Source organism: Pistacia vera, unplaced genomic scaffold (genome assembly GCF_008641045.1).
Source record: "Pistacia vera cultivar Batoury unplaced genomic scaffold, PisVer_v2 Contig250, whole genome shotgun sequence".
NCBI classification, from domain to species: Eukaryota; Viridiplantae; Streptophyta; class Magnoliopsida; order Sapindales; family Anacardiaceae; genus Pistacia; species Pistacia vera.
Genome location: NW_022196058.1, coordinates 1,780,243 through 1,801,564, shown reverse-complemented (window position 1 = coordinate 1,801,564; position 21,322 = coordinate 1,780,243). Strand labels below are relative to the sequence as shown.

At 35.2% G+C, this 21,322-nt stretch overlaps 1 pseudogene; it reads right to left on the bottom strand.

Moving 5' to 3' along the window:
• Positions 1–889: 889 nt before the first annotated feature.
• On the bottom strand, positions 890–19,792 carry LOC116132345 (annotated as a pseudogene).
• Positions 19,793–21,322: the final 1,530 nt, after the last annotated feature.

Genomic DNA, 21,322 nt, shown 5'->3' with positions numbered 1-21,322 from the left:
TGTCGACATAATTCTAATCTTCAAAGTCTCTTGTCTCCCATTTACACAATGTTCACACAACCCCGTCTATCAAGCAAGTTAATTCCAATCTTTTATGGTGGTTTCAAATTTGAGGAATTCTAGCAATAATACGCGTTGATTTATGAATACACGTAACTTGAAGAGAATAGTGTTTATTACAGTTGCTAACACTCTTTGTTGATGCAAAAATACACCAACTAGAGTGATCCGATCGACTTTGGCAGGATCGGAACTGATGTGTGCACGATTACAAATAACCAGCAAAGAATAAACAATAAAATGCGGTGAAGTAAATGGCAAGAAAGTTTTTAAAGTGGTTCGGCGAGTTGAACTCTTGAGCCTACGTCCACTGTTTTTATATTTGCTGTGAGAGTTTACAATGACAGTCTTAGAACAATTTGCCAACCCTTTTCTCCTCATTGGGAGGGGGGGTGGGGTGGTAGATTTTGTACAAAGGAAATAGCGAAAATAAAGGGATTACAAATAAGTTTGAAATGCAACTCCGATATTCTCGTGATTGAGTGTTGTGATTTTGCAAAGATTTTTGTCAATTTGATCCTTTTTGAGATACCTGGGATCTAAAGTTATTTGTGAGTTGGTTGAACACTTGTGAGGATTGGTCACGACTAGCTTGTGCTAGGTTGAGCTACAACCTGACAAGGTCAGACAATCACTTGAGTCAGGCAGGTTCCGCGGCGAGCTATAACCTCGTGATTATCCGAGCTTGACGGAAAAATCACACACAACATCTGTGTAATGACTCTTTCTAGCTAGTATACTTGGAAAATATAATATGATAAAAATACATAAGCATAAAAATGAAAAGTAATGGGCCCAAAAATTTTCTTTACTGAATATATTAAACTCTTTACATAACAAAATTATCATATACATTAGCTTGGAAACTGTGGACAGTGGTGCCATTTCTCTCCGCTTCTCGACATCCATCCAATCGCTTCTCACCTATTTCCTGCAAAAACATTTAGAAACAACGGGGTGAACACTAGTTGCTCAGTAAGTAAATCTGCTACGCTATCCGTTGCTCATATTCTAAATTCTTTCCTTACATTACTCTTTTTCTTCTTCTTAATTCTAACTGTTCTTTTTATTATCACTTTCTTTGTTCTTTCTTTCTAGTTCTCTATGTTCTTTCTTTATCACTTTCTTACTACCCATGATAGAAATCATGGTATCATGCATAAGTATGATGCAAATGCACAAATGCGTAGAGATGCATTTTCTTTCTACTTTTCTGTTTCTTATTCTGTTTTCTTTCTGTTTTCTATGTTTCTTTCTTCTTCTCTTCTCTTCTTTTCTTTTCTCTTCTTTCTTTTCTTTTCTTACTCTTTCTTATTCTTTGCCGATCGGACTTAATTGATGCATGGATTCGGAACCCAGGCTGTGTGAGTGAGTATAGTCCTCATCTGCATGCACTCTTACGGACTGTACGAATTCTTTTCTTCTTAGGCCACTCATTTAAGGTGGCATGCATGTAGGTATATTCTCCTGGGTACAGCCCTCATCCACACACACTCTTACAGGCCGTACAAATTCTTCTTCTTATTCTTAGGCTGCTCACTGAAGGTGGCGTGCATGTGGGAATATTCTTCTTCTTATCACCCACGGGTTCCCCATTGCAACAACCTTTCTTTTCTCTTCTTTAGCACTCTTCTTTCTTTCTTTTTGTTCTTTAGTGCTTTTCTTTCTTTCTCTTTATTCTTTAAGTTCTTTATTGTTTAAGTTCTTATACATATGCATATGATTGCATGTAGATGATTCATGCTCATTATTCTTTCTAAATGTAAATATCTAATGCAAGGATGCCATGTAGCATAAAAATAAGTATTTCTCTATCATTTACAAGCTCATGTTAAGATCACAAATAAATACACTCATGCATACACTTCTCTTGGACATTTCATCAAACATTATGCATGCATACTTGGTCTGCTGTCGTAAGCAACCAAGATTAAAAACCTTCCTAACCTAACTACTGAACTATAAATAGGGTAAGCAAGGGTCGATCCCACGAAGAGTGTCTAGCCGAATTTTCAATGATGTGAATAAGGCCGGGGGGTTTTGAGTACAGAAAACAATCTTAGCCAAAAAAACAAAAACAAAAACAAAAACAATTCAATTCGAAATCAATTAATATAACGAAACTTGGTCTCCGTCAACATCCACCATCAGAATCTTACAACTGATCATTGATGCAAAATTAAATCAATTCATACCTGAATATTCACCGTTGGAACTATTTTCCTATCCCTCCTTAGTTGTAATTAATTAGGAAACAAGCGATCTTAATTAACCTTACTACTAAACAACCCTAGACAAGCGCTAAAGATTTATGCTAGTGGCAGCCTTAAGAACTAGAGAGATCGATGAAGCTAAACAACACAAACTCAAGCGATTGCATTTAATTTAGTCGAGTGTTCCTCTTAAGATTACTAATTCTTGACGCAGCAAATTAATAAACCTAATTGCTTCACAAGTTAGAGGGATCAAACAATTATGGATTTGATATCTAACTTAGCAGTGGAGTCGCTACTGCAAAATATAATCACATTATATTGTTAGAAACCTTCATAAATTTATAATATTTCGGCTGTTGTTATAAATGTTTTCAGTTAAAATGTATAATTATTCTGAAGTACTCCCATAATTTAGTCTATTCAATTGGTTAACTTGATTGTTGTGCAACTGTACTTGCCTGTATATCCAGACTTTTATTCCTAGCCATAATATCCTTTATGATGGGTAGGACAGCAAGGGTCTATCATTCCAAGAAGTTGAAAAAAATTAATGTTTAATTAGTAGCAATAATTTATTCAAACTATTACATAAATCTGAGTATTAATTTAAAACCGTAATTAATGCTGAGTACCTGCAACCTTCCCATTCTGAGGATTTGGGTGAGAGCAGTTTGAACCTCTGGAATATTTAATGCACATACTCGTTGAGCTGGATCAAAGTTGTTCACCTGCTTAATCATATTTGTAGATTAATCTCTATACAGCTTATATGTACAAAATTTAAAGGTAGCGCTCATATTCTTGGATCTGTTATGGTTAGTTAGATATTTAACTATGGTTGACTTAACCATAGTTACTCAGATTGTATATAATTGTAATAAGAGGAATATAGTCTTACAAAGATACATACAAAGAGTGGATAAAAAGATAAATCATCCCTTGAAAAGGGAAAAAGAGAGAGAGAAAAGACAATCATGAAGATTAAGGGTAGGATGTTCTTTGTATACCTCTTTTATGCATCTTTGTAAGGTAGTATTTCTGTGAATAAACACTTGTAAGTACCTTTGAGCTGAATAATAAAATTCACTTTACTCTCTCTGAAATGAACTCGATCATGGTATCAAGCAGTGTTTTAAATGGAAATTAACTTCGATCGAAGAATAAGTTTCATTGTGATGTTTTCCTTAGCTAAACAAACTAGATTACCATTTGTTTTAAGTGAAACAACCACACACACGTTTTTGAATGCTGCATTTAGATGTTTGGGGCCCTATAGAATTGCAACCTAGGGTAATGCAAGGTTTTTCCTTACATTGTTGATTTTACCGATAAATGGCTTTTTTTTTATGCAATTCAAGTCTGATGTATTTCAACCTAAAAAACTTTTGCACATGGTCCAAAATCAATACAGTCAAACACTAAATATATATAACTGAAGTGGCTGGAATTTCAACAACAATGTCATGATTTGTTGTCAACTTAGGCATTATACATCAAAGCACTTGTGTGCCTCCACAACAAAAAGAGTGGTAAAACGCAAGCATAGACACATTCTAACATAGCTAGAGCTTTTAAGTTTCAATTCATATTCCAGATTACTTGTGGGGCTATGCAGTCAAAGCAGCTATCTATATTACAATAGACTGCCTACCAAAGTTTAATGGTTTTTCACCTTTTGAAAAATTTTATGGTCATAAGCCTAAGTTAGATCTTGAAAGTTTTTGGCTGTTTGGCATATGCTACAAATTGCTATCTAGGATAAGTTTACTCCAAGGTCCATTCCTTGTGTATTCTTGGCTATTCCTCTATAAGAAATGATATATACTGTATGATTTGCACTCCAAAACAGTATGTTCAATCGAGATGTTATATTTCATGACATATTTTTCTTTTTCTTTTACATCAGTCCACTAAACCTCCCTTTCTTCTTAAAAATTTCAGGAAGAAGAATTAAATACATCTTTGATTCATTTTGCCTATACTCTACAAATGATCTTCATGAGAAAACCAACTATACCTAGTCTTCAGCTTCCATCACTTTCTTCTATGCCTAATGCACCCTTACCTTTTCACATCCAAATTAGAGTCAGCAAACCCACAAACCTCCCATTTGGGACCACTGATTTTGTGTGTCCACTTTGTCCAAATCAAATGGACCTCACTATCAAATATCATATACAAATTACATTGCCTATTACCAATCTTTCTTCTACCTAGCAAAAGATATATCTAGTATTTCTGCTCTAACTGACCCCACATCTTTTACCCAAGCATCCAAAGATCCAAATGGATTGCAGCTATGCAAAGAAATCAAGCTTGAAAGAAATTAGACCTGGTCTCTAGTTTCCCTGCCTCTGGTAAGACTCCAAATGGGTGTAAGCTTAAGTATAATGTCCATGGGACTTGGAAAGGTATAAGGCTAGATTAGTGCCAAAGGTTTACCCGCAGGTTGGTATCGATATGAGGAGACATTTTCTCCTGTAGTGAGATGTGACAGTGAGGTGGTCTTGGCCATTGCATCATGAAAGATGCCTCTTTTTCATAGATGTTGACAATGATTCTTGCAAGGAGATCTTCAAGAGGAAATATATATGCATTTACCACAAGGTTTCAAATCAACATGACAAGCCTTAGTTTGTAAGCTTCACAAGTCCTTATATGGCATGAAATAGGCCTCAAGGCTTGGAATAATAAGCTCACCAATGCCTTGTTGATAGGTGGTTCCAACAATCCCATCAGATCACTCTTTCTTTTTAAGAAACATATGGACACATTGTATCTTATTGTGTATGTGATGACTTGGTCATTACTGGTAGTGACAGTTCATGATTCAAGATACTAAGGGTCTCTGCATTCTCATTTCAAGCTAAGGACTAGGTTCTCTTAGATATTTTTTAGGTTTTGAAGTGCTAGATCCTCTAAAGGTAAGTATAGTCAAAAGAAATATGCTTTGGAGTTGATACTAATTTTGGATTAGCTGTGCCAAGCCAGCCTTGGTCCTCTTGATCCTCAACTAAAACTCACTATGTGGGTATGATCAAGCCTTTCCTGGCCAAAAGATCCAGGCTTAGTGATCCCTTGGTATATCAGAAATTGGTTGGAAAGTTGCTCTATTTGTGTTCACAGACCTAATCTCAATTTTGCAGTAAACCTACTCAGCCAATTTATGCACCAACCTAAGCAATCACATCTCAATGCTACCCTTAGATTGTCAGATATGTGAAAGGTCTTCAGGTTTGGGTTTGTTTTTCCCAACTCGACTCCTTGCATCTTCAAGAATTTGTGACTTGATAGGCTTCTTGCCTTATGATGTAAATCAATGACTTGTTTTTGCATTTCTTGGGAAGTTCTTTACTGTCCTGGAAATCTAAACATCAAGTTACATTTCTTGATCATTTCTGAAGCTGAATACCGTGCCATGGCTCCACAGTTTGTAAATTATTTGGCTTACTAACTCCTGCATGATCTTGGTTTTTCACTCTAGCTGCCCATTCCTCTTGGATGTGACAATCAATTAACCATTCACATTGCTTCAATCCTATGTTATGAACGTTGAGCATATTGACATTGATTGCCACATCTTCGACAAAGATTAAGGAGGGTTTGGTGTGATCTGTCCATGTTCCCACACAAGAGCAGCTGCTATTTATTTACTAAGGTGTTCATACTTCTTCATCGCCATTTATTGTCCAAGTTGGGGGTGCGATATTCATCACCCAACTTGAGGGGTGTCTTGGATTATTTGGATTATAGTTTATAGTTAGTTAATTGGGTTATGGTTAGTTAGAAATATTTAACTTGGTTGACCTAGTTACTGCAGATTGTATATAATGTAATAAAAAACTTGTACAGTTACTTTTTGAGCTGAATAATAATAAAGTTCACTTTACTCTCTCTGAAATGAACTCGATCAATATGGCCCCATAATTACATATTATGATTTATTTACATTGAGGTTTCGTTCAAAAACAATTAAACATACAATTCATTTTTTTTTTTTTTCAATTTTATGGCTGAGAAGAATACTTACTGAACCATTGGAGTTGTTCTCTTGAGCCATATGCATGGACACTGCCGCAAGTGGGGCACATGTGTGTAATGACTATAATCCCATCTCATACCCTGCTGTGCTTAAAAATGTCCGCATTTTTCCGAACAAGTTTCATCACAAAGTCACCATTTTGGAAATGCTTTGTAGGTTTCATCTGCCATTAAAGCGTGAGTCCATCGTAGTCAATATTTCCCATTAGTCTGTAACATCGTTAAGCACTCCTTACCAATCTGAAATAATAGTTATTTCCATTCAAAATAAGTTACTCACGAATATTTAATTCAAGGATCTGAAAAAATCAATCATCTCAAAATAAGGGGTTTAGATATATATAGTAACTCAATAATCTCAATTTTCCAAAATATCAAGTTTTATTTAAAGGACAAATTGAGCCATAAAATTAGTATCCTCTTAATGAAATAACAAATGATGTTCAAATATATAACATTAGATTATGCTGGACTATACTCAGGATGGTTTAATGGTCTAATTAAACATAGACCATGTCAGATAGTGCTAAAATTATAGTTTAGGTAATTGACTATTTTTGTCATTATAATTATTAAGCAATTAGGTTAATAATGTGATTAACGACTAAATCTGTCTTTTAAGCATGATATTGAATTTTGGAAATTAAAAAATTGTAAAGATGATTATATGGAGGAATTAATATCTCTCAAAACAAATAACATATGTAACGCATCTCTTGAGATTGATAACAGTTTGATTTGAATTTGTTTTGGAGCATAATCTCATTTGAAAGTGAGGCACGTAATGACCGGCTTAGCTCTCCCCGGTTATGAAAAAATCTCTTGATTTATATTGAGGGAACCTTTCGAGGCAGTTGATAAGAAAAGTATAGGCATCGGCTGCAGTAGCATTACACCTGAGAGTTATAGTCTGAAGTTGTATCGAATATGAAAAGCCTACTCCAGTGGAGACTCCAAGAAGATCACGTTGGCACTGACATTGTTTGAAAACATTCATGCAAGTATTATGATGGGAAGAAAATAAACTAAGAAATTATCAATAGGGGTAGATTTGCTCACCATGTTTCCATGCATAGTCATTTTGAAATAGTGTTTTGCCATCACTATTTACTTCGAGGGTCCTAATTCAGTCATAGCCCCATGCCCAAATTATGAGAACATCCGTCCTTAAATATCATAAATAGTTTAACTTTATTACTTAACAGCTAATTTTTTAGTCGGTTCAAAAGATAGGAAAAATTTAAGATAAGAAAATGAAAGGAGAGGAAATAATAATTAAAATTTGATGATTATGATAACATTATAAATTATTAATGTTAAATGAGATGATAATGCCCATTCTAAACAATAAACAATGTACTTATGTTTGAGTAAACCAAAAAATATTGATGTTACATGTTACCAACTGTATATGTATATGAATGCCGATGGAAATAGTTTATAGAGACTATGTTAATTGATTAATTACCTCCATTGAGCCACAAAACCAAAGGTTCGTGAAGAATTTTCAGGTGACTCAACAAAATAGAAAAACAATGCTCTTCCGGCCTGAGGATCAACCGTCACATAACCTGAGTACTGTTAAGTTTAAACCATTAGTTGGCCAGGCAATGTGTAATCTTGTCAGTTCCATGAACCATCTTGAGTCCCAATATACGGGAAATACTCTTGTTTCACATTTGATTCCCCAGAATTTCCCAGGAAAGAGTTTCTCCATCTTTTAGACTTAATGAGCCTTCGAGATTATCACCTGATTGGATTCAATAAAGTTAAGTGATGCCAAAAGGCAGAACGAAAGGAATGCTAATTTAACAAGGGATTAAATTATATTCTTTGTATTAATGTTGATACATGGACCTATATTTCTCAATGTTGTAGGGTGGCTGTTTAATTTACTTGGAATCTTCACAAACTAAATATATATGGTAATGTCAGCTAATACATATTGAGAGAACATTCGCAAAGTATAAAGAAGAAATAAAAAATTGTTTTTTCCTCTTAAAAAATCCTTTGTTAGTATGATTGTAATTTTTTTTATCATCCAACAAACTTTACCACTTAAATGTTTATTTTAATTAATTAACAAATTATATCAATGGTTAAGTAGAGGAAAGAGAAAACAAATATTAATTAATGAAAAAGGGGAAATTAGGCTACATAACCAAATGTGGTGGGTGTTAAAAAGCAAAATATATATTAAACAAGTTAGAAATTCCTTCCATGTTAGCCATGCAATTTCAATAATTTAAATACTACCTATTAGCCATAAAACTTCATAATGAAAATCCTACCCTTATTGAAGAAAGTAAGGATGTATTATTTTGCGAATACATTGTGCTTTGACAAAAATAAATAAATAAATTGAAAATGATTAATAAAATGAAAAAGTCTTCGGTATGTTTTTTCTTCTAAAACACAAATTGAAAAATAAAATAATGAATCCTATAACCTACATGGCAATCCTGTTATGAAAATCTTGATTGAAATGAATTATTTGTTTATATGAATGTGAAATTTTTATCTACAAAAGAGAACAACACGTTTAATATTCATCATCTATAAAAACCAATGTTTTAAAAACGACCCAGCTGGCCGACCATTTCACCCATTCGACTAGGAATGGCCACTGAGTTGGACTAGGCCGGCATAAAACCAAGGATATGAATTCATCCGGTATGACCTGTGGTTGGCCAAGGTCCTGGAGCAACTGCCGGTCTAACCGGTTTAGGGCAAAACGGATAACTCTTACCCCCGGTTATTAATTCCTAAAATGCAATTTCTTTTACCCATTTTTTCATTCTATCGAGCTAAACATATATCTCTCTTGCATTGCCGATTTCTTCATTTCGTCTCGTCGTCGTCCATCTCTGTTTATAAATTCTCTGGGAACCATTATCAACTCTCAAACGCTTCAGTTTCAGTTTCAGGTTCCAGAAGAAAAAAAAAAAAAGGAAGGGAAGACTTGGAGAAGAGCGGGATGATGACTCGTGGCTGAGGAAACACCGTCTCCTCTACACTGGGGCTACGGCATCCCTTCCACAGCATTCTTGATGGCACCTCGACTCTCTCTCCTTCAAAACATGGTTAGTTTGTTTGCAACTGCAAGTTTAATATTATACAAATTTAGAATTCAGTTATTTAGTTTCAAATTCTTGGTGCAATTCAATCAGGACAAGATTATTTATTTGTTAGGGAGTTTGCTATTTGTAATTTTGTGGCAAGCGTTCTGGTGAAAGCATGGAAAGAATCAGACGATAGTTACGGTGATACATAAGTTATATTGGGGGACTGGCCACATGATGATGAAGTTGAATGGTTCAAGAGAGAAGCCTTCAAGTAGGGTGTTAACTCTGATGTTCTGCAGAAGGTTTCATTATCGGCGTGATGGCATTATGGGTGGGATGTGCTGCAACTGGGATGTGTGTGCTATGTTTATTTTTGAGGACTGCTGGTTGTATTTTTGTGGTTTTCGCTTGGTTGTGCAACATTTGTTTCTTTTTCTAGTTCCACAGTCTTTGATTCTCCCCTTTTTTTTCCAAGCTGTGTTTTATTGTTAGTTTGCTGCCTCTTTTTTTGGGTCTGCTGCTGTTTTGTGTTCCTTTTTGGCTCAGTTGTCGTGGTTTGCTAGGCTCCTTGGTAAGGTTATGAGTATGGCGAAGGATCTGAGGGGAACCGATTGAAATGAAGAAAGATTCAAATGCAAAGCAACCAAAAAAAAAAAAAGGTTTAGATTCGGATAATTAGTGACCTAGTTTAGGTCACAGACCGGTCGGACTGACGGTTGTGTACTGTTCTTCAAGTCCGACCACAGTCCAAAGTGATTTTAATGTATAACGGTCTAGCATTAAACCGGAGTTGTGGCCGGTTCTGATCGAACTGATCTGGAACTGCATTGGGTCCCACAAGTAGATTCCCGTTTCACTTCAACCATTCATTTTCGATTCTTTAACAAAAAAGACAGGAGCACATGCATCTGATTCTCATACAAAAGTCTTAAACCAAAAAGCCAACGCTCTGAAATGAAAGAATAATGAATCTAAAGACTTGCATTGTCGACATAATTAATCTTCAAAGTCTTGTCTCCCATTTACACAATGTTCACACAACCCAGTTTTTGACAAAATTACAAAATAAACGGAAAATCGGATCCTAACCAATATTCTGTTAAAACTCATTAATAAAAACATGTTAAATATAAAAATGATGTTTTTACCAAAGTTCATCGCATTCTAATTTATCAACCAAAAACTTGTCAAAATTCTTTATTAACCAAACAAACTTCAAATTAGTTTTCAAAATCACCCAACACACTTTACCAAACTTCTAAATTTCACCAAAAAGCCCCCTTGGTGTTGATAGAGGTTGAAATGGGCTTGCGAGAGCCATTGGGGGCATTTTATGGCATCAAGACAGCCATGCGAGGCTACATCTAGCCTCATGTCGACTGTGGAAGGTTGAATTTGGCCTTGCAACAGCCACAAGAGGCCTTGCAACAGCCACAAGAGGCTGGATTCAACCTCGAGGCAATTAATCTAGGTTGTATCCAGCCCCAAGGCAATTGCGCGAGGCTGGATCTAAGAGATTGTTGCAAAGGATGAAGAAAGAAGAACGGGGAAAGTAGTTAGGATTTAAAAAAAATAAAAAAAATGAAAGGTCAATAGTGTTTTTTGTTAAAAGATTGAAATATCCAAAATATCTTACCATTAATTTATTGCGACAGAAAAATTTGACAAAATGGAGGTTAGAATTTAATTTTTCAAGAAATAAGCCTTGCGTTTGGCACACTCTTTTTCCACTCTCCTATCCTAAAAAACAAAAAACGCATTTGTTTTAATATTCTTTAAAATTTAATCATATTCTATTCAACTCAAAATATTAACAATTACCTTTCTCAATAAAAGTTTTTAAATTAAAAATTAACAAAAACACCCCCACCCACCTAAGCCACTGTCACTCACTGTCGCCACTGACACGGCTGGATCTGGCCGATCGTGCATCAATTTGTCCATTTCTAGCAAGATTCACCATGGATCTGGCTGGAAGCAGCCAGATCTACAGCCAAAGATCTGGCCGTTGACGATGGCCATATCTTGGCTGTCGTTTGGCCGTCAACGATGACCAGATTTGGCCAAATTTGGCAGTCAATGACAAGATATGTGGCAGTAGATCTAGTAGTTTCCAGCTAGATCTACATTGGATTTGATCGGAAAAGGCTAGATAGACGCATGACCGACCAGATCCAGTCAATTGTGTGCTATCTCGATGGCTTTTGGCCACTGTCCGATGGTGGTAGCCAGTTGCTGACAATAGTTGGGTGGATGGGGATGTTTTGTAGTTTATAAACCTTTATTGTGGGGGGTTTTAGTTAAATTAACAAACTTAGAAGGTTGAAAATATTCTAAATATTTTTAAAAAATGTACCAAAAATATTATCAGAATTCTATCTTATTTTCTAAAAATACTATTCAGAATAGAATGCTATTATGATAAACTAAACAAACGGAGCCAAGAGATTTTTATTATTTTCAAAAATATAGGAATGAACTATAATAACTCCCAGAGCAATAAAATACTCAAGATAGATTCATCATATACTATACTAGTTAAATAACATAATGTCCTTTACAAACTATTGATGCGTGATTTTGACACCAACTAAACGCATGTGTGAAATGCTGAGTTGGCCCAGAAGACACACGTGGATGTGAGAAATCGATAAAAACAATAGAGAACAACGTTTAAAGTGGTTCAGATGCTAAGAAAACAAATCTTACGTCCACTGAATTTTTATTAATGATAGTGGTTAGGTCGCGTTCAGCGGACTGACTTACAGAAGATTATACAAGAGAAAGAATGCTATATTTTCTTTTGAGAGATTAGCTAATCCCTTAAATGAGAGAGGAGCTCTACATTTATAGTGGGATGGATTAAGGTTATCATTACTAAATCTGTAAGTTGGTGGGATTATCCGTGCAAATTATTCTTTATGTCCCATTGCTCACATTCCAAAGTGATTTACGCGATTTGGTGCAAGGATTGGACACGTGAAATCACTATAGCTCATGGCTGGTCTGACGCGCACCCACTACCCTGACGTGAGCATGCCGCCCCTGTCATTGCATGACATGGGTCCTCTGACTGGTTGCGGGCCTACCTAAGCTCTGACCTTTTGTGCTGATCGAGTCTTGCGTCAGCCCTATATTTTTAGGCATAACACAAACATACAACACAATTAATATTCACTTACTTGATATGGACTAGAAAACTTGTTTTCCAGCAAAATAACACGAAACAAATCGGATTAAGGAACATTTTATAACTGCGAGTGTGGCTATATTTCAAATTATCCTATTTTGGTCAGTTTAATTAATTTTGCCTCTAACACTAGTTAGTCATTAAGCCAAGGAAAGAAATATCAGGTTAAGGCTAAGTTGTCAAGATCATATATTGTGGATGCAGTAAAAATATAGACTAAATTTTTGTTGATCAATAAAAATACTTTTTCTAGTACCTCATCATTTGTGTACCATGGATACCAGGCTGTTTTGATGGGAAGGTTGAGGGTTGATATTGAGTAGCTAGATGATGTAACGGGCACAACTGAATCTATGTCGCTACTGCAAAATATAATCACATTATATTGTTAGAAACCTTCAATAAATTTATATATATTTCGGCTGTTTGTTATAAATGTTTTCAGTTAAAATGTATAATTATTCTGAAGTACTCCCATATATTTAGTCTATTCAATTGGTTAACTTGATTGTTGTGCAACTGTACTTGCCTGTATATCCAGACTCTTATTCCGCTAGCCATAATATCCTTTATGATGGGTAGGACAGCAAAGGGTCTATCATTCCAAAGAAGACCTCTGAAAAAATTTAATGTTTAATTAGTAGCAATAATTTATTCAAACTATTACATAACATCTGAGTATTAATTTAAAAACCGTAATTAATGCTGAGTACCTGCAACCTTCCCATTCTGAGTGATTTGGGTGAAGAGCAGTTTGAACCTCTGGAATATTTAATGCACATACTCGTCTGAGCATGGATCAAAGTTGTTCACCTGCTTAATCATAATTTGTAGATTAATCTCTATGACAGCTTATATGTACAAAATTTTAAAGGTAGCGCTCAATATTCTTGGATCTGTTATGGTTAGTTAGAAATATTTAACTATGGTTGACTTAACCATAGTTACTACAGATTGTATATAATTGTAATAAGAGGAATACTAGTCTTACAAAGATACATACAAAGAGTGGCATACAAAGATAAATCATACCCTTGAAAGAAGGGAAAAAGAGAGAGAGAGAAAGACAATCATGAAGATTAAGGGTAGGATTTGTCTTTGTATACCCCTCTTTGTATTTCTCTTTGTAAGGCTAGTATTTCTCTTGTAATAAACACTTGTACAGTTACTTCTTTGAGCTGAATAATAAAATTCACTTTACTCTCTCTGAAATGAACTCGATCATGGTATCAGAGCAGTGTTTTAAACTGCGAAATTAACTTCGATCGAAGAATAAGTTTCATTGTATGTTTGTACCTTAGCTAAACAAACTAGATTACCATTTGTTTTAAGTGAAACAACCACATCACACGTTTTTGAATTGCTGCATTTAGATGTTTGGGGCCCTTATAGAATTGCAACCTAGGGTAATGCAAGGTTTTTCCTTACTATTGTTGATTTTACTCGGATAACTTGGCTTTTTTTTATGCAATTCAAGTCTGATGTATTTCAAACCTTAAAAAACTTTCTGCACATGGTCCAAAATCAATACAGTCAAACATCTAAATATATTATAACTGAAAGTGGCTTGGAAATTTTCAACAAACAATGTCATGATTTGTTGTCAAACTTAGGCATTATACATCAAAGCACTTGTGTTTGCACTCCACAACAAAACAGAGTGGTAAAACGCAAGCATAGACACATTCTTAACATAGCTAGAGCTTTTAAGTTTCAATCTCATATTCCAGATTACTTGTGGGGCTATGCAGTCAAAGCAGCTATCTATATTATCAATAGACTGCCTACCAAAGTTCTACATGGTTTTTCACCTTTTGAAAAATTTTATGGTCATAAGCCTAAGTTAGATCATTTGAAAGTTTTTGGCTGTTTGGCATATGCTACAAATTTGCCTATCTAGGATAAGTTTACTCCAAGGTCCATTCCTTGTGTATTTCTTGGCTATTCCTCTACTAAGAAATGATATATACTGTATGATTTGCACTCCAAAACAGTATGTATCAATCGAGATGTTATATTTCATGAACATATTTTTCTTTTTCTTTTACATCAGTCCACTAAACCTCCCTTTCTTCTTAAAAATTTCAAGGAAGAAGAATTAAATACATCATTTGATTCCATTTTGCCTACTACTTCTACAAATGATCTTCATGAGACAAAACCAACTATACCTAGTTCCTCAGCTTCCTATTCACTTTCTTCTATGCCTAATGCACCCTTACCCTTCTCACATCCAAATTAGAAAGTCCAGCAAACCCACTAAACCTCCCATTTGGGACCACTGATTTTGTGTGTCCCACTTTGTCCAAATCAAATCAGACCTCGACTATCAAATATCATATACACAATTACATTGCCTATTACCAATCTTTCTTCTACCTAGCAAAAGTATACGTCTAGTATTTCTGCTCTAACTGACCCCACATCTTTTACCCAAGCATCCAAAGATCCAAATTGGATTGCAGCTATGCAATAGGAAATTCAAGCTTTGGAAAGAAATTAGACCTGGTCTCTAGTTTCCCTGCCTCCTGGTAAGACTCCAAAATGGGTGTATAAGCTTAAGTATAATGTCCATGGGACTTTGGAAAGGTATAAGGCTAGATTAGTTGCCAAAGGGTTTACCCCGCAGGTTGGTATCGATTATGAGGAGACATTTTCTCCTGTAGTGAAGATAGTGACAGTGAGGTCGGTCTTGGCCATTGCATCCATGAAAGATTGGCCTCTTTTTCATTTAGATGTTGACAATGAATTCTTGCAAGGAGATCTTCAAGAGGAAATATATATGCATTTACCACAAGGTTTCTCAAATCAACATGACAAGCCTTTAGTTTGTAAGCTTCACAAGTCCTTATATGGCATGAAATAGGCCTCCAAGGCTTGGAATAATAAGCTCACCAATGCCTTGTTGATAGGTGGTTTCCAACAATCCCCATCAGATACTCTTTCTTTTTTAAGAAACATAATGGACACATTGTTATCTTACTTGTGTATGTTGATGACTTGGTCATTACTGGCAGTGACAGTTCTATGATTCAAGATACTAAGGGTCTCTTGCATTCTCATTTCAAGCTATAGGACTTAGGTTCTCTTAGATATTTTTTAGGTTTTGAAGTTGCTAGATCCTCTAAAGGTATAAGTATATGTCAAAAGAAATATGCTTTGGAGTTGATATCTAATTTTGGATCAGCTGCTGCCAAGCCAGCCTTGGATCCTCTTGATCCTCAACTAAAACTCACTTATGTGGAGTATGATCAAGCTTTCCTGGCCAGAAAGATCCAGGCTTAGTTGATCCCTTGGTATATCAGAAATTGGTTGGAAAGTTGCTCTATTTGTGTCTCACCAGACCTAATCTCAATTTTGCAGTAAACCTACTCAGCCAATTTATGCACCAACCTAAGCAATCACATCTCAATGCTACCCTTAAGATTGTCAGATATGTGAAAGTGTCTTCAGGTTTGGGTTTGTTTTTCCCAACTCACGACTCCTTGCATCTTCAAGAATTTTGTGACTCTGATTAGGCTTCTTGCCTTATGAGTTGTAAATCAATGACTTGTTTTTGCATTTTCTTGGGAAGTTCTTTACTGTCCTGGAAATCTAAACATCAAGTTACAATTTCTTGATCATCTTCTGAAGCTGAATACCGTGCCACATGGCGTCCACAGTTTGTAAAATTATTTGGCTTACTCAACTCCTGCATGATCTTGGTTTTTCACTCTAGCTGCCCATTCCTCTTGGATGTGACAATCAATTAACCATTCACATTGCTTGCAATCCTATGTTCCATGAACGTGTGACGCATATTGACATTGATTGCCACATCGTTCGTACAAAGATTAAGGAGGGTTTGGTGCATCTTGTCCATGTTCCCACACAAGAGCAGCCTGCTGATTTATTTACTAAGGTTGTTCATACTTCTCTTCATGCCATTTATTGTCCAAGTTGGGGGTGCTTGATATTCATCACCCACCAACTTGAGGGGTGTCTTGGATTATTTGGATTATTAGTTTTATAGTTAGTTAATTGCGGTTATGGTTAGTTAGAAATATTTAACTATGGTTGACCGTAGTTACTGCAGATTGTATATAATCGTAATAAACACTTGTACAGTTACTTATTTGAGCTGAATATATAATAAAGTTCACTTTACTCTCTCTGAAATGAACTCGATCAATTATGGCCCCATAATTACATATGTATGATTTATTATACCATTGAGGTTTCGTTCAAAAACAATTAAACATACTAATTCATTTTTTTTTTTTTTTCAATTCTTATGGCTGAGAAGAATACTTACTGAACCATTGGAGTTGTTCTCTTGAGCATCATATGCATGGACACTGCCGCAAAGTGGGGCACAAATGTTGTAATGATCTATAATTCCCATCTCATACCCTGCTGTGCTTAAAAATTGTCCGCATTTTTCCGAACAAGTTTCATTCACAAAGTCACCATATTTGGAAAATGCCTTTGTAGGTTTCATCTGCCATTAAAGCGTGAGTCCATCCGTAGTCAATATTTCCCATTAAGTCTGTAACATCGTTAAGCACTCCATTACCAATCTGAAATAATAGTTATTTCCATTCAAAATAAGTTACTCACGAATATTTAATTCAAGGATCTGAAAAAATCAATTACATCTCAAAATAAGGGGTTTAGATATATATAGTCAACTCAATAATCTCAATTTTCCAAAATATACAAGTTTTATTTAAAGGACAAATTGAGCCATAAAATCTAGTATCCTCTTAATGAAATAACAAATGATGTGTTCATAATATATAACATTAGATTATGCTGGACTATACTCAGTATGGTTTAATGGTCTAATTAAACCATATAGACCATGTCAGATAGTGCTAAAATTATAGTTTAGTGTAATCTGACTATTTTTGTCATTATAATTTTTTATTAAGACAATTAGGTTACATAATGTGATTTAACGACTAAATCTGTCTTTTAAGCATGATATTGAAATTTTGGAAATTAAAAAATTGTAAAGATGATTATATGGAGGAATTAATATCTCTCAAAACAAATAACATATGTAACGCAATTTCTTTGAGATTGATAACAGTTTGATTTGAATATTTGTTGTGGAGCATAATCTCATTTGAAAGCTGAGGCACGTAATGACCGGCTTAGCTCTCCCCGGTTATGAAAAAATCTCTTGATTTATATTGAGGGAACCTTTCGAGCCAGTTGATAAGAAAAGTATAGGCATCGGCTGCAGTAGCATTACCACCTGAGAGATTATAGTCTGAAGTTGTACTCGAATATGAAAAGCCTACTCCAGCTGGAGACTCCAAGAAGATCACGTTTGGCACTGACATTGTTTGAAAACATTCATTGCAAGTATTATGATTGGGAAGAAAAATAAACTAAGAAATTATCAATCAGTGGTAGATTTGCTCACCATTGTTCCATGCATAGTCATTTTGAAATAGTGTTTTGCCATCACTATTTACTCTGAAGGGTCCTAATTCAGTCATAGCCCCATGCCCAAATTAATGAGGAACATCCAGGTCCTTAAAATATCATAAATAGTTTAATTTTATTACTTTAACAGCTAATTTTTTAGTCGGTTCAAAAGATAGGAAAAATTTAAGATAAGAAAATGAAAGGAGAGGAAATAATAATTAAAATTTGATGATTATGATAACATTAATACATTTATTAATTGTAAATGATGATGAATAATGCCCATTCTAAACACATAAACTAATGTACTTATGTTTGAGTAAACCAATAAAATATTGATGTTACATGTTACCAACTGTATATGTATATGAATGCCGATGGAAATAGTTTATAGAGACTATTGTTAATTGATTAATTACCTCCATTGAGCCACAAAACCAAAGGATTCGTTGAAGAATTTTCAGGTGACTCAACAAAATAGAAAAACAATGCTCTTCCGGCCTGAGGATCAACCGTCACATAACCTGAGTACTAGTTGAAGTTTAAACCATTAGGTTGGCCAGGCAATGTAGTAATCTTGTCCAGTTCCATTGAACCATCTTGAGTCCCAATATACACGGGAATATACTCTTGTTTCACATTTGATTCTCCCAGAATTTCCCAGAAAAGAGTTTCTCCATCTTTTAGACTTAATGAGCCTTCGAAGATTATCACCCTGATTGGATTCAATAAAGTTAAGTGATGCCAAAAGGCAGAACGAAAGGAATGCTAATTTAACAAGGGATTAAATTATATTTCTTTGTATCTAATGTTGATACATGGACCTATATTTCCTACATGTTGTAGGGTGGCATTGTTTAATTTACTTGGAATCTTCACCAAACTAAATATATATGTGTAATGTCAGCTAATACATATTGAGAGAGAACATTCGCAAAGTATAAAGAAGAAATAAAAAAATTGTTTTTTCCTCTTAAAAAATCTCTTTGTGTAGTTATGATTGTAATTTTTTTTTTATCATCCAACAAACTTTACACTTAAATGTTTATTTTTAATTAATTAACAAATTATATCAATGATTAAGTAGAGGAAAGAGAAAACAAATATATAAATTAATGAAAAAGGGGAAATTAGGCTACATAACCAAATGTGGTGGGTGTTAAAAAGCAAAATATATATTAAACAAGTTAGAAATTTCCTTCCATGTTAGCCATGCAATTTCAATAATTTAAATACTACCCTATTAGCCATAAAACTTCAATAATGAAAATCCTACCCTTATTGAAGAAAGTAAGGATGTATTATTTTGCGAATACATTGTGCTTTGACAAAAAAATAAATAAATAAATTGAAAATGATTAATAAAATGAAAAAGTCTTCGGTATGTTTTTTTCTTCTAAAACCACGAAATTGAAAAATTAAAATAATGAATCCTATAACCTACATGAGCAATCCTGTTATGAAAATCTTGATTGAAATGAATTATTTGTTTTATATGAATGTGAAATTTTTATCTACAAAAGAGAAACAACACGCGCGTTTAATATGTTCATCATCTATAAAAACCAATGTTTTAAAACCCGACCCAGCTTGAACAGAACATTTCACCCAATTCGACTAGGAAATGGCCACTGAGTTGGACTAGGCCGGCATAAAAACCAAGGATATGAATTCATCCGGTATGACCTGTGGTTGGGCCAAGGTTCCTGCAGCAACTCGCCGGTCTAACCGGTTTAGGGGCAAAACCGGATCAACTCTTACCCCCGGTTATTAATTCCTAAAATGCAATTTCTTTTACCCATTTTTTCATTCTATCGAGCCCTAACCCATATATTCTCTCTTGCATTGCCGATTTCTTCATTTCGTCTCAGTCGTCGTCCACTCTCTGTTTATAAATTCTCTTGCGAACCATTATCAACTCTCAAATCACAAGTTCAGTCTCAGTTTCAGTTTCCAGAAGAAAAAAAAAATGGAAGGGAAGACGAGGGAAGACTTGGAGAAGAGCGGGATGATCGACTCGTGGCTGAGGAAACACCGTCTCCTCTACACTGGGGCGACTCGGCATCCCTTCATCCACAGCATTCTTGATGGCACCGTCGATCTCTCCTCCTTCAAAACATGGTTAGTTTGTTCTGCAACTGCAAGTTTAATATTATTACAAATTTAGAATTCAGTTATTTAGTTTCAAATTTCTTGGTGCAATTCTAATGCAGGGACAAGATTATTTATTTGTTAGGGAGTTTGCTTTATTTGTAATTTTGTGGCAAGCGTTCTGGTGAAAGCATGGAAAGAATCAGACGATAGTTACGGTGATACATAAGTTATACTGGGGGGACTGGCCACACTGAATGATGAAGTTGAATGGTTCAAGAGAGAAGCCTTCAAGTAGGGTGTTCAACTCTGATGTTTCTGCAGAAGGTTTTTCATTATCGGCGTGATGGCATTATGGGTGGGATGTGCTGCAACTGGGATAGTGCTGTGCTATGTTTATTTTTGAGAAGGCTGCTGGTTGTATTCTTCGTGTGTTTTCAGCTTTTGTCGTGCAACATTTGTTTCTTTTTCTAGTTCTACAGTCTTTGATTCTCCCTTTTTTTTTTCTCAGGCTGTGTTTTATTGTTAGTTTGCTGCCTCTTTTTTTTGGGTCTGCTGCTGTTTTGTGTTCCTTTTTGGCTCAGTTGTCGTGGTTTGCTAGGCTCCTTGGTAAGGTTATGAGTATGGCGAAGGATCTGAGGGGAACCGATTGAAATGAAGAAAGATTCAAATGCAAATGCAACCACAAAAAAAAAGGGTTCAGATTCGGAAATAATTAGTGACCTAGTTTAGGTCACAGACCGGTCGGACTGACGGTTTGATACTGTTCTTCAAGTCCGACCACAGTCCAAAGCGATTTTTAATGTAGTAACGGGTCTAGCATTAAACCGGAGTTGTGGCCGGTTCCTGATCGAACCGATCTGACTGATTGGTCCAATTCTAGTTTCAAAACAATAATAAAAAGTCCCACAAGCTAGATTCCTCGTTTCACTTCAACCATTCATTTTCCGATTTCTTTAACAAAAAAGACAGGAGCACATGCATCTGATTCTCATACAAAAGTCTTAAACCAAAAAGCCAACGCTCTGGAAATGAAAGAACTAATGAATCTAAAGACTTGCATTGTCGACATAATTATAATCTTCAAAGTCTCTTGTCTCCCATTTACACAATGTTCACACAACCCCGTCTATCAAGCAAGTTAATTTCAATCTTTTACGGTGGTTTCAAATTTGAGGAATTCTAGCAATAATACGCGTTGATTTATGAATACACGTGACTTGAAAAAAATAGTGTTTATT